Source organism: Trichosurus vulpecula, chromosome 4 (genome assembly GCF_011100635.1).
Source record: "Trichosurus vulpecula isolate mTriVul1 chromosome 4, mTriVul1.pri, whole genome shotgun sequence".
Taxonomy (NCBI): Eukaryota; Metazoa; Chordata; class Mammalia; order Diprotodontia; family Phalangeridae; genus Trichosurus; species Trichosurus vulpecula.
In genome coordinates, this window is record NC_050576.1 from 68,873,463 (window position 1) to 68,884,031 (window position 10,569).

Below are 10,569 nucleotides of genomic sequence, written 5' to 3' on the forward strand. Positions count from 1 at the left end.
GCCTGCCCCAAATACTGCAACAACCATAAGGTAAGGGGCCTCTAGGTTTCTATCCTGAGGTGAGCTAGGACAACTTTGAAACAGAATGGATGCCCCGTTAGAGCTCTTCTCCGTTAAGGCCCCTTCCAATGCTAAAATTCTATGATCCTCTGAGTCTGAGTGTGTGAGTCATCCCGGATTCCAACCGTATTAATTGAGGATTTTTAGATACTGTTTCAAGGTTTGCAAATCAATTTATGCAGGGTGTCCCCAAAATATTATAGAGCTTTAAGTATTAGTAGCTTAAAAACCACACTAAGATTTTTGGGACACCATTATACGCTATTTCATTTAAGCCTCCCAATAACCTTGGGAGGCAGCAACTCTAAGTATTATGAGTTGAGGAAACTGAGGTTCACTAAGTTAAGTGACTTGCCCATAGACCTGAAGTAAGTGGCAGAGGCAGGATTTGAACATGGGTCTTTCTTGTTCTAAGCGTAATACTTAATCTCTTTCTTTTCATTTTCCCCTTTTGTATTCTGGGAGGGGCTGTGGAGGTAGAGAGGAACAAAATAACCCTTTCATTTCTTCTCCTCCTTCCCTTTTTTATACTTTTTCCTACCTCAAGCCCACATCATTAATCATATTATCTTGCTAGAGATAATATATATATATATATATATGTATACACACACACTCACACACATGTTAGGTGATTTGCAAATATTATGACACTATATAAATCCTAGCTTTATTATTATCATCATTCTGGGAAAACCCATGGCTTCTTGAAGATTGATATCAGACTTTAGGGAAATGCACAGAAGGTCAGACTACTGAGAATCACATGGCTATTAACTGGAAATTAAATCTGGTTTGATAATTTTCTAATGTCTTTTGGAAGGATGAGATTTCTCTTTTCTTTTCTCCAGGAATCAGGATTTTTAAGTTCCAGAAATCCTGTTCCCTGAAAATATTTGTCAGGTCCATCTGACCTTGTCCTCATCACAGTCCACTGACACATGCACAATGATTCAACGTCTCCTTTCGCCAGCTCTCAGACAGCTCTGGAGAGAAGGGTAGCGTCTGCTGCCTTCTCCTGACTCAGGTTTGGAAAATGAGAAATTCTCTCCACTGATAGTTTTGGGCCATCCATTCCAATAAAGCACTGGAAAAGTGCTTTCCTCATAATAACTATCCAAGGCAGGGAATACAAGCATTCTTGTACCCATCTTATAGGAAAATCCTGCTCCAGGCTTGGAAAGATTGATGGCTTCCTGTAGTGATGGTCTATCTACCTAGGAATACAGTTGGCAATCAGCTAGCCTGCAAGTGTCTAGAACCACTAGGCCCTTTATTGCTTTATTTATTCCTTTTCCCCCTGAATCAACCATGGGTAATATCCCAAATGTCCTGAAGGGTTGGATTGGAGTTTTTAGCTAGGAAACAAAGGAGGCAATGGGGGGAGTACAATCTAGGTGTATATGAAGAAGCTCACCTTTCACTCTGTAGGTTTCATTTTGAAATGGTCAGGTCCTGAATGAACCTGGACATTTTAATCTAAGCCACCAGGCTCCTCTGATGACTTCTGCTCCTCTGAGGCCCAGCTGGCAGATGGCACAGAGAGTGTAGTAGGTCAGGGTAGGAAGGTGAGGGGGCAGCCAGGGAAGAAAAAAACCTGAAAGGAAGATTGATCGATGGATGAGGTCACAAGGTCAGGAATCAGGGAGGCTGTGTTCTCTTCCCTGGCTTGGCCAGTTCTCCGATCATTTTGAATAGCCTGTCAAGCTCTACTGTGACATAGTGGAAGAGACTTGGAGGCAGCAGAAACCAGGCTTTGGATCATTTCTGAAATCTCATGACATTTACTGGTTGTTGGGCCTCTGGCTTCAAACACTTATTAGCTGCGTGACCTTGGGCAAGTCACCTAACCTTTGTTTGCCTCAGTTTCCTCCACTGTAAAGTGGAGATAACATCAGCACCTACCTCCTAAGGTTGCTGTAAGGATCGAATGAAATAATATTTGTAAAGTACTTAGCACAGAGCCTGGCGCTGTGTAAGTAAATGCTATTATTATATTTTAATTATGATTGTTATATTACATAACCTCCCTGAGCCTTAGGGCTTTTTTTTTTCTATGACACAGGGATAATGCTTTCATTCTAGTGGATGGAGTTGTTGTGAAGAAAGTGCCTTATAAAACTTAAAGTGGCATATAAGCGTGAATTATTATTGTTATCAGTCTGTGTTTGTAAGCTTGGGGGAGGGGACAAGGACCATACCTCCATCATCATCACCATCATCATCATCATCGCCAGTTTTTACATAACACTTCAAGGTTTACAGAGTCCTTTACCTAAGTTATTTTACTTAGAATTCACAACCGCCCTGGGCGGCAGGTGCTATTACTAATCTTGTTTTGCAGATGAGAAATCTGAGAAGGACAGAGATGAAGAAGTGACTTGCCCAGGGTCACACAGGATTGGAACTCAGGTCTTCTTGACTCCAAATCTAGTGCTCTATTCGCCGAGCCACCTGTATTATCTGTCTTTGTAGCCTTCACAGTGTCTTCCACAATAGCAAGGGTAGTAAGTCACTTATGTAAGGGTTAAGCGCTTTATAGAGTGCTATCGATGTGTGGCTTGGTGGATAGAGATAGATTTGCAGTCAAGACTTGGATTCAAATACTGCCTCTGGCATATACTGGGCAGATCCCTTAACCTTTCTATGGTCTAGGCATCTCGCTAAGATGTAAGTACTGAAGAAGGTACAGGACTATATTGGTGGACAGTTTCTTCCTCTGGAGGTTCTCTATGCTAATGAAATCATAGATCTGTTCTGGTCTATTGTTTTCAAAGGCAAACATTTATTGGCTATTCAATTACAAAGGTCATTATTTTTAGTCATGAGACTAAAGAAACTAAAACTCGGTTAACCTTAAACGGAATATTTATGCATAATAGCACAATCCTCTTTAAAAAATGCAAGGCTATTTTGAATTGACATCCTGTATGCACGGGCTCTGATGAACAGGACATACATTGTCCTCTGTTCAGTTAATGCCAACATGTAAAGGCATTCCTTCAGCCCCTGTTATTTCTCTCTTCTCACCACCAAACACCCAGCTTCTCCTTTTCCCTTCTTAAGATGTCTGTTATTTTCCTTCTGGAAAAAATGAAGAGCATCAAGCGTCTTCAGCAATGTGAGGATTTATTCCTCCTTTACCTTCCTCCCTTCCCTCCCCTCCCCCACCTCACAGTTGTACAGTGCTTTTTGTAGTCGTGTTTGATATAGTAGATAGGACATTGGATTTGGGGTTGCATGGCCAAGGTTCCAGTTTCAGTCCTTCGATATTTATATCATCCTTAATCAACACCAATACTAGAATTTATATGGCTTTAAAGTGTAAGGGCCTGAAATCAGGTCATCTGAGTTCCAATCTGGCCTTGGACACTTATTAGGTGTGCAACTCTGGGCAAGTCACTTAACCCTGTTTGCCTCAGTTTCTTCATCAGTAAAATGAGCTGGAGAAGGAAATGGCAAACCACTCCAATACCTTTGCCAAGAAAACTCCAAATGGGGTCATGACTGAAACTACTGAACAATAAACAAATGGACTAGGCATATGCTACACTTTTTGCTTATATTCTCCAGCCCCTAACAGGGTACAGTTTCCTTAATAAATACTGGTTGATTTAGTAAATATTAATCTCTTTTCTTGATCTAAATCCTATGCCAGTTTCACAGAGGAGAAGACTAAGACTCATGAGATGTTAAGTGATTGGACCACAATCACACATCTAGGAGGAGTCAGAGATGGAATTTCGGGTCCGGTCTCCTAGGTTCCATGCTCTTTTCCGTACAAGAGATGCCTCCCTAAGGACATGGGGTTTGCAACCTGACTTAGGTCTGAGCTGGATGGGCCGGAAGTTCCCAAAGCTCAGGGGTGTCTACTGAAGTAACCCTGGAAGGTTATTGACAGTAAAGGACAAGACTCCCGAGTTTCCTTTCAGTTTTGTATTAATTGGTTATTATGTCTCTCCTTTTGCTTCCTGACTAACTGGGCAAAGCAGCTTGCTCAGTCGTGGGAGCCTTGGTTTGACTGGGACTGTGCAGAGTGTCTCTGTGGTCCTTTGGGAGTTGCCCCTTGAGAAAGGAATCTCTTGTTTGTATGTGGTTCATTTTGGAGATCAGCTACTCTTTCCATACTAAGCCCCCTGCTTACTCCCACACTGGTGTTGTATTTTAATACGCCAACATGATATAGCTGGGAAAGAAAGAAAAGTGAAGTGGGGCTGTAGTCCTGGGGACTGTCCTTCAAAGACTGTCCCTTGTACATTTCTTCCTTCGCCTAAAATGATGGGGGAAAAATCTATTTTTCACAGTCTTTATCTCCCTCATGGTGCCTTGGAGGAACATGATGAGTTTCTATTATTTACCTAGTGCCTTTTGAGTTGGTCAGGAAAGTTATGTATCAGTATTTTATGGGTTCTCCTGACAGTTTCCCTGGTCTCTAACACACATTGAGCCCTCTCTGGGGTGTGTACGTGTGTGTGAAACAAGGAGTTTTCATGACAGAAATGATAGAGTAGCAAAAAATCTTCACTCATTACGCCACCTTCCTTTTCTTTGGGCTCCATGGGAACCCTGTTTGGAGAACAGTTTAAGGGTCAGGGTTAAGAAAAGAGATTTGGTGATTGTATTACATGTATCTCAGCAGGGCTCTTCTCATGATTCAGATAACAGCCTCATAGAACCTGAGAGTTGCAAGGGTCCTGAGGGGTCAGCCAATTCAACTGTCTCATCTTTTCTTTCAGAATGAAAAACTGAGTCGTGGAGAGAGGAAGTGACTTAGCCAGGATTGGAACTCCTGACTTCTGAATCTTTGTTCAGTACTCTTTCCACTGGGCTGACCTCGTCAATGTAGTAGAATTTTATATTGAGCATCTTTTCATTTGTTTCTTATGTAAGGATAAGCTGGATGAAGGTCCTTCACTAGGCTAGAAAGCTCCATTCAATTTTTTTTTTAAAGTTTCTTACTTCCTTCCTGGCAGATGTCACAGATTTGCCTCATGCTGGAAGTCACTGACATGTGACCAGAATGGGGTACCAGTTGGATGCTGGGAAACCCCAGCCTGACTCAGAAGCATCATTATGCCAGGCCTCTGACTTTGGGCTAGGGGAACTTCCATGTGTGCTATAAGGAGGTGGCGGGGCCTGAGGGGGCCCCAAAGTTACCAAATGTCCAAAACTTGTTAGCTTCTTTGGGGTCCACTTGTTTTATCAAAAAGATCAGGGAAGAATCAATGAAAAAGAAATACTCACTGGACATGGGAGGAAGGGGCCCCTCTGTCCAATTCTATCCAGTAAGCATTTACTAAATGCCTACTATGTACAAGATATGGTGCTAGGCACCTGAAGACAAAGACAAAACAGAATCTGTTTTCAAGGAGCTTTCTTCTACTAGAATAGAGGGAGTATAAAGACATATGCCAATTCTTAGTGATTTAAAATATATTTTAAACCACTAAAGATCCATAATAATGGATTTAAGATACTACTCCCTTTGAATCCCTTAACGTCTTACGGCCAATGCCATTTTTCACCTCAGTGCCCAATATTTTATCCTTGCCCCAATAGGTACTTAATAAATATTTTTAATTGAACTGAATTTAATAACCTTATTGATTTCAGGTTAATTTATAAGCTAGCAACTCCCTCTGAAGAGTTAACCCTTCAGGGTCTGGGTATTGTTTGAGCGAGGTCAGTTTTCTTGTTTCAATAAAATCAGGATTCTCTACCTAGGGCACTATTAACTAACAACATAGTTGTATTGAGTAAGGGACAGAAGTCATGGTGTGTTTTATTTGTTTGCTCAAGTATTTATTGATTTCTGACATCCACGGGTGTGCTTCATAATTTCTAGGCCTCCATGAGGTTCCTCTTCAGCCAAGACCTACTTCTAGTGGGTTATGGCTTTATCAGTTTAGATCAAGGACTCAACTTATTTTGTGTGTGATAGACCTCTTTGGCAGTCTGGTGAAACCTATAGACCTCTCCTCAGAACAATGTTTTAAAATGTATTAAAATGAAATACATAGGATGACAAAGGAAACCAATTACATTGAAGTTCAATTATCAAAATGTATTATTTTAAAAAAACAAGTTCACAGATCCCAGGTTAGGAACCCCTTAAATAATTCTGACATTTACACAGTGCCATGCACTGTACTAAGCACTTTACAAATATTATCTCATTTGATTCTTACACTAACCACGGGAGGAAGGTACTATTATATTCCTATTTTACAGGTGAGGAAACTGAGGCAAACAGAGGTTTGTTGTTTGGGTTATTTTTTTCTTTTGGCCATAAAATGCATACAAAACAGATACAAGTTAACTTTGGGAGCAGGCAATAACAGCTGGGTGGCACAGTGGATAGAGCCCTGGGCCTGCAGTAAGGAAGACCTGAGTTCAAATCCGAGCTCAGACACTACTAGCTGTATGACCCTAGGGAAGTGACTTAACCCTGTTCTGCCTCAGTTTCCTCATCTGTAAAATGATCTGGAGAAGGAAATGGCAAACCACACTAATATCTTTGCCAAGAAAACCCCAAATGGGGTCATGCATAGTCAGACATGCCTGAAATGACTGAACAACATTAGGAGCTGGGGGTGGGTAGGTAGAGAAGACCAGCGATGTCTTCATGCAAAAGGGACTACTTAAACTGAGTCTAGAAGACCAGAGGTGGGGCTATCTCCAGTCATCCTGATCTATATCTTGCCACTGGACCCAGATGACTCTGGAGAAGAAAGTGAGGCTGGTGACTTTGCACAACCCTCCCTCACTGAAATCTAATCCACTTGCAAGACATGGCATCGCCTTGATCTTCTTTGAGAAGGAAGGACAAACAATGACAATGAAAGACCAGGGATTCTAAGGAGCAGAGATGTGGGAGGGCATTCCAGGCAGGGAGGATGGCTTGTGCAAAGGCCTGGAGCAGACAGATGGATTGTCATGTGGGAAGAAGAGTAAGGAAGCCTGTTTAGGTGGACTACAGAGGACATGGCAGGGAGTAATATGACTAGAAAGACAGAATGGGCAGAAGGTTGTAAAATATTTCCAATGTGAAACAGGATTTTGTTTGCAATTCTAGAGAGAATAGCGAGCCACTGGAACTTATTAAGTAGGGGGATGACATGGCCAGAATTACCCTTTAGGCAAATCACTTTGGCAGCTGTTAGGAGGATTGGTTGGAGTTCAGAAAGATGAGCTAGGGAGACAAATTTAGAGGTTATCGAGGTGAGGACGGTGGTTGTGTGGGTAAAGAGAAAGGGACATATATGGGAGAGATATTGTGAGGTAAAAAATGACAAGACATTGTCACTGATTGGAGATGCATACAGATCAAGAATCTTCTAAGTCACCCAGATAACCGAATGTTGTCACATCACCCTAAAGCTCAATAAAATTATTTTATAGGCATTTGCCATGTGAGCTAAACCCTCTAAATTTGCCAGAGGTATTCACGATTTATCTTTCTGAGGCTAATTATTTTCTTGAATTTTGTCTATGAGAGGAAAGGGCAAAAATTCTCCTTATTTTAGTTTCATAAGCTAAAAGCCCTACAGAGAATATATCAATTTATTTTGTTATTAATATGGGTAAGAGAGCCTTTACTAACTTTTTAATTTAGGAGCTGGGGTGAAATTTCTGGGAAGAAATTGTCAATTAGGTTTAATAAGAGCCTCCTTCATTGACCATATTTTTATTGCTTTCCTGGTAAAAGGCTGGGTGCAGAGGGTGCAAAACATACTCACTGAATTAACTCATGTCATTGTTCAGTTGGACTAGAAGTCACGTCCAACTCTTTGTGGTCCCATTCAGGGTTTTCTTGGCAAAGATACTTTAGTGGTTTGCCATTTCCTTCTTCAGCCCATTTTAGAGATGAGGAAACTGAGGCAAACAGGGTTAAGTGACTTTCCCAGGTCACACAGCTAGTAAGTGTCTGAGGCCAGATTGGAACTCAAGGAGATGAGTTTTCCTGACTCCGGGCCTGGTACTCTATGTTAAATATAGCCTGAAAGGCTCTTGTCACAAGGAAGATGGAACCTTATATAAATTCATGGTGTGTGTGCGCGTGTGACCTAGAGACCGTTAATAAAAAGATGTCCTTAACAGGTTTCATTAAAGTGTTAATTAAAGCAACCCAAGGCACATCCTGTCTTCTATCCCTTCAAAAGATGATTTGGCTTAAAAACAGTTAACTTTTCAAATGTTCAGATAGTTGTGCTGAGTTTATCCAAGTGAATGAGAAGCAGCAACTTTGGAGAGGGAGATAATGCCTCTAAGAGTCTAGGGCGCACCTCTCTTCTCCTCCTGTGACCCCTTCCATTCAATAAAATAATAGCCACAGTACTAGGGATTCAGTTTTCTGCCAATTTGAACTGCAAAATTAGGCCAAGTGTCTGTCTCTGTTTCAGTTTCCCTATCTGTAAAACAGGAGGATTATTTGCACTAACTAGCGTATTCATCATGGTCATTACAGACTCTATGACTCCATTTCACATGATGCTCTGTGCTTTGTGCTAATGCAGGTAGATCCTGGCTCCTTCCATTGCGTCCCACTGCCACCAATGAGGGTTTGAGGGGAAGGGGTTGAAGGAAACAGAGGATATTGCCAAAGCTCAGAGAAGTTTGGAAAGAGTCTGTGTCCCAGTGTATCCCCTTGGTGGTGCCTGTTCTCTTTTATCTTTTGGCTACATTCCTGATTCAGCAAGTCTGTTAGTTGCAGGGCAAAATTTGTTTGACCCACAGCGCATTGAGGATATCTAAGCCAATAGCATTTTGTGGAGGGCCTCAGAACCTGAGTTCCAAAGCAAAGAGAATTTCCATCTGTTTCCTTGAGAGCCTGAGGGTGGGGGACAGGGGGATCGGGAAGCGCAGCTATTGTCGTTCGGAGTTAGGAGAATCCTGCATCCTCATCCCCTAAGTATCTCATGTTCGTCTTCCCCAATGAGGTTTAGAATGTCAGCTTCTAGAAGGACCTTTGGCCTTCCTCTCGTCCACCTTTCACTTTTACAGGTGAGGAGGAAACTGACATCTAGAGGAACCAAGCGTCTTGAGCTGGGAGGCAGAGCTGGCTCGGATGTTGACACGGGGAAAGGGAGATTCAGAACCCACGTAATGAGAGAATAGAATAGGAGAGAGAGAGAGAGAGAGAGAGAGAGAGAGAGAGAGAGAGAGAGAGAGAGACAGAGAGAGAGAGAGAGAGAGAGACAGAGACAGAGACAGAGACAGAGAGACAGAGAGAGTGTTTGTTGGCTCAGGGAGTGGCGTGGGTGGGTGGGCAGGGAAATTTCAAAGTCATTATAACCCACTTGTTGGAGGACCCACCTTCACTCCTCAAAGGTATGAAATAGGTTGGAGACCCTTCTCATCTCAGTGACCTCGTACAGTTCGGAAAGTTCACGAAAAACAAAATAAGGTAACATCACTGACCCTCCAAAACTCACCTCCAAGTCCGCGAGAAGTCTCTCTTAGGTCCCCCAAGCCCAGCTGCGTCACCGCCGCTCAAAGTTTTGGAAGGAAGTTCAGGGTTTCTTTTTTCTTTCTTTTTTTTCTCTCTTTACCCCCTCCCAAGTCGAGATGTTTTAAGCATCTAAAGGAAATGGTGAGAAACTGTTCTTTCTGGTCTTAGACTGTCAGATAATTCATAGTGCTTCCTCCCTCTGCCTCCTCCCCTCCCCTCCCCTTTGCCCCCGCCCCCTCCCCCTACACTCCTCCCTCTTCTCTTTTCCTTGTGTACCTGGGCAGTTCGTTTCGGAGTCTGGGCTGCCTTGTTTGCACTCGGTAAGAAAAGCTCCCTCTGTTTTCCCTCCCCTCAAGCTGGCTCACGCCCTGCATTTTTGAGGTTTCGCTCTAACTCAGCCCTGCCACTGATGTCAGAGACACGACTTCCTGAATTGGACTTTCTCTCTCTCTCTCTCTCTCTCTCTCTCTCTCTCTCTCTCTCTCTCTCTCTCTCTCACACACACACACACACACACACACACATACACATATTCCCCCCCCCCCCCCCGCCCCCTTCGCTCCTCCCCATCTTCTCTGTCTGTCTGTCTCTGTGCTCTCTCTCTTTTCCTGGTGCTGATCCAGCCTTAACTTTCTTGTGCTGTTGGGAAACAAGCAAAGCTAACTGGACCTTTTTTTCCCATCAGTTTCCCCCAGATCCATTAGTTGCTTGGTTGTCTTGGCAGTTGCGCACACACACACACACACACACACACACACACACACAGACACACAGAGTTCCACCCCCTCACCCCCTTTGTCGTGGGTACATAGCCTCACGTATAACGTTCTCTCAACATCCAGCTTCATCTCCAGGACAGTGCCAACACTTTCTTTCATGCACTTAGTTCCCAGGGACAAAACATTCACTCTGGGGAAACCCAACTTCACTGAAAATAGCCTCGTTCTGCTCAATAGAGCAAACTTCCTGGACCAAGGAGGGGAGGTGGGACGGAGGGAGGGGCGGGGCGGGGTGGGGTGGGGTCGGGCGAGGGCTTTCAAATGCCTTATCAGGACAAA

At 43.1% G+C, this 10,569-nt stretch overlaps 1 long non-coding RNA gene across 1 annotated transcript; it reads right to left on the minus strand.

Annotated features, from left to right (window-relative positions):
* Nucleotides 1-1,475: 1,475 nt before the first annotated feature.
* LOC118845343 lies at nucleotides 1,476-9,859 on the minus strand. Its single transcript, XR_005010112.1, has 3 exons — nucleotides 9,788-9,859; nucleotides 9,495-9,640; nucleotides 1,476-1,657 (listed from the first exon to the last, which is right to left on the minus strand). It is a non-coding gene; the product is annotated as an uncharacterized LOC118845343 (long non-coding RNA).
* Between the last annotated feature and the right edge of the window lie 710 nt (nucleotides 9,860-10,569).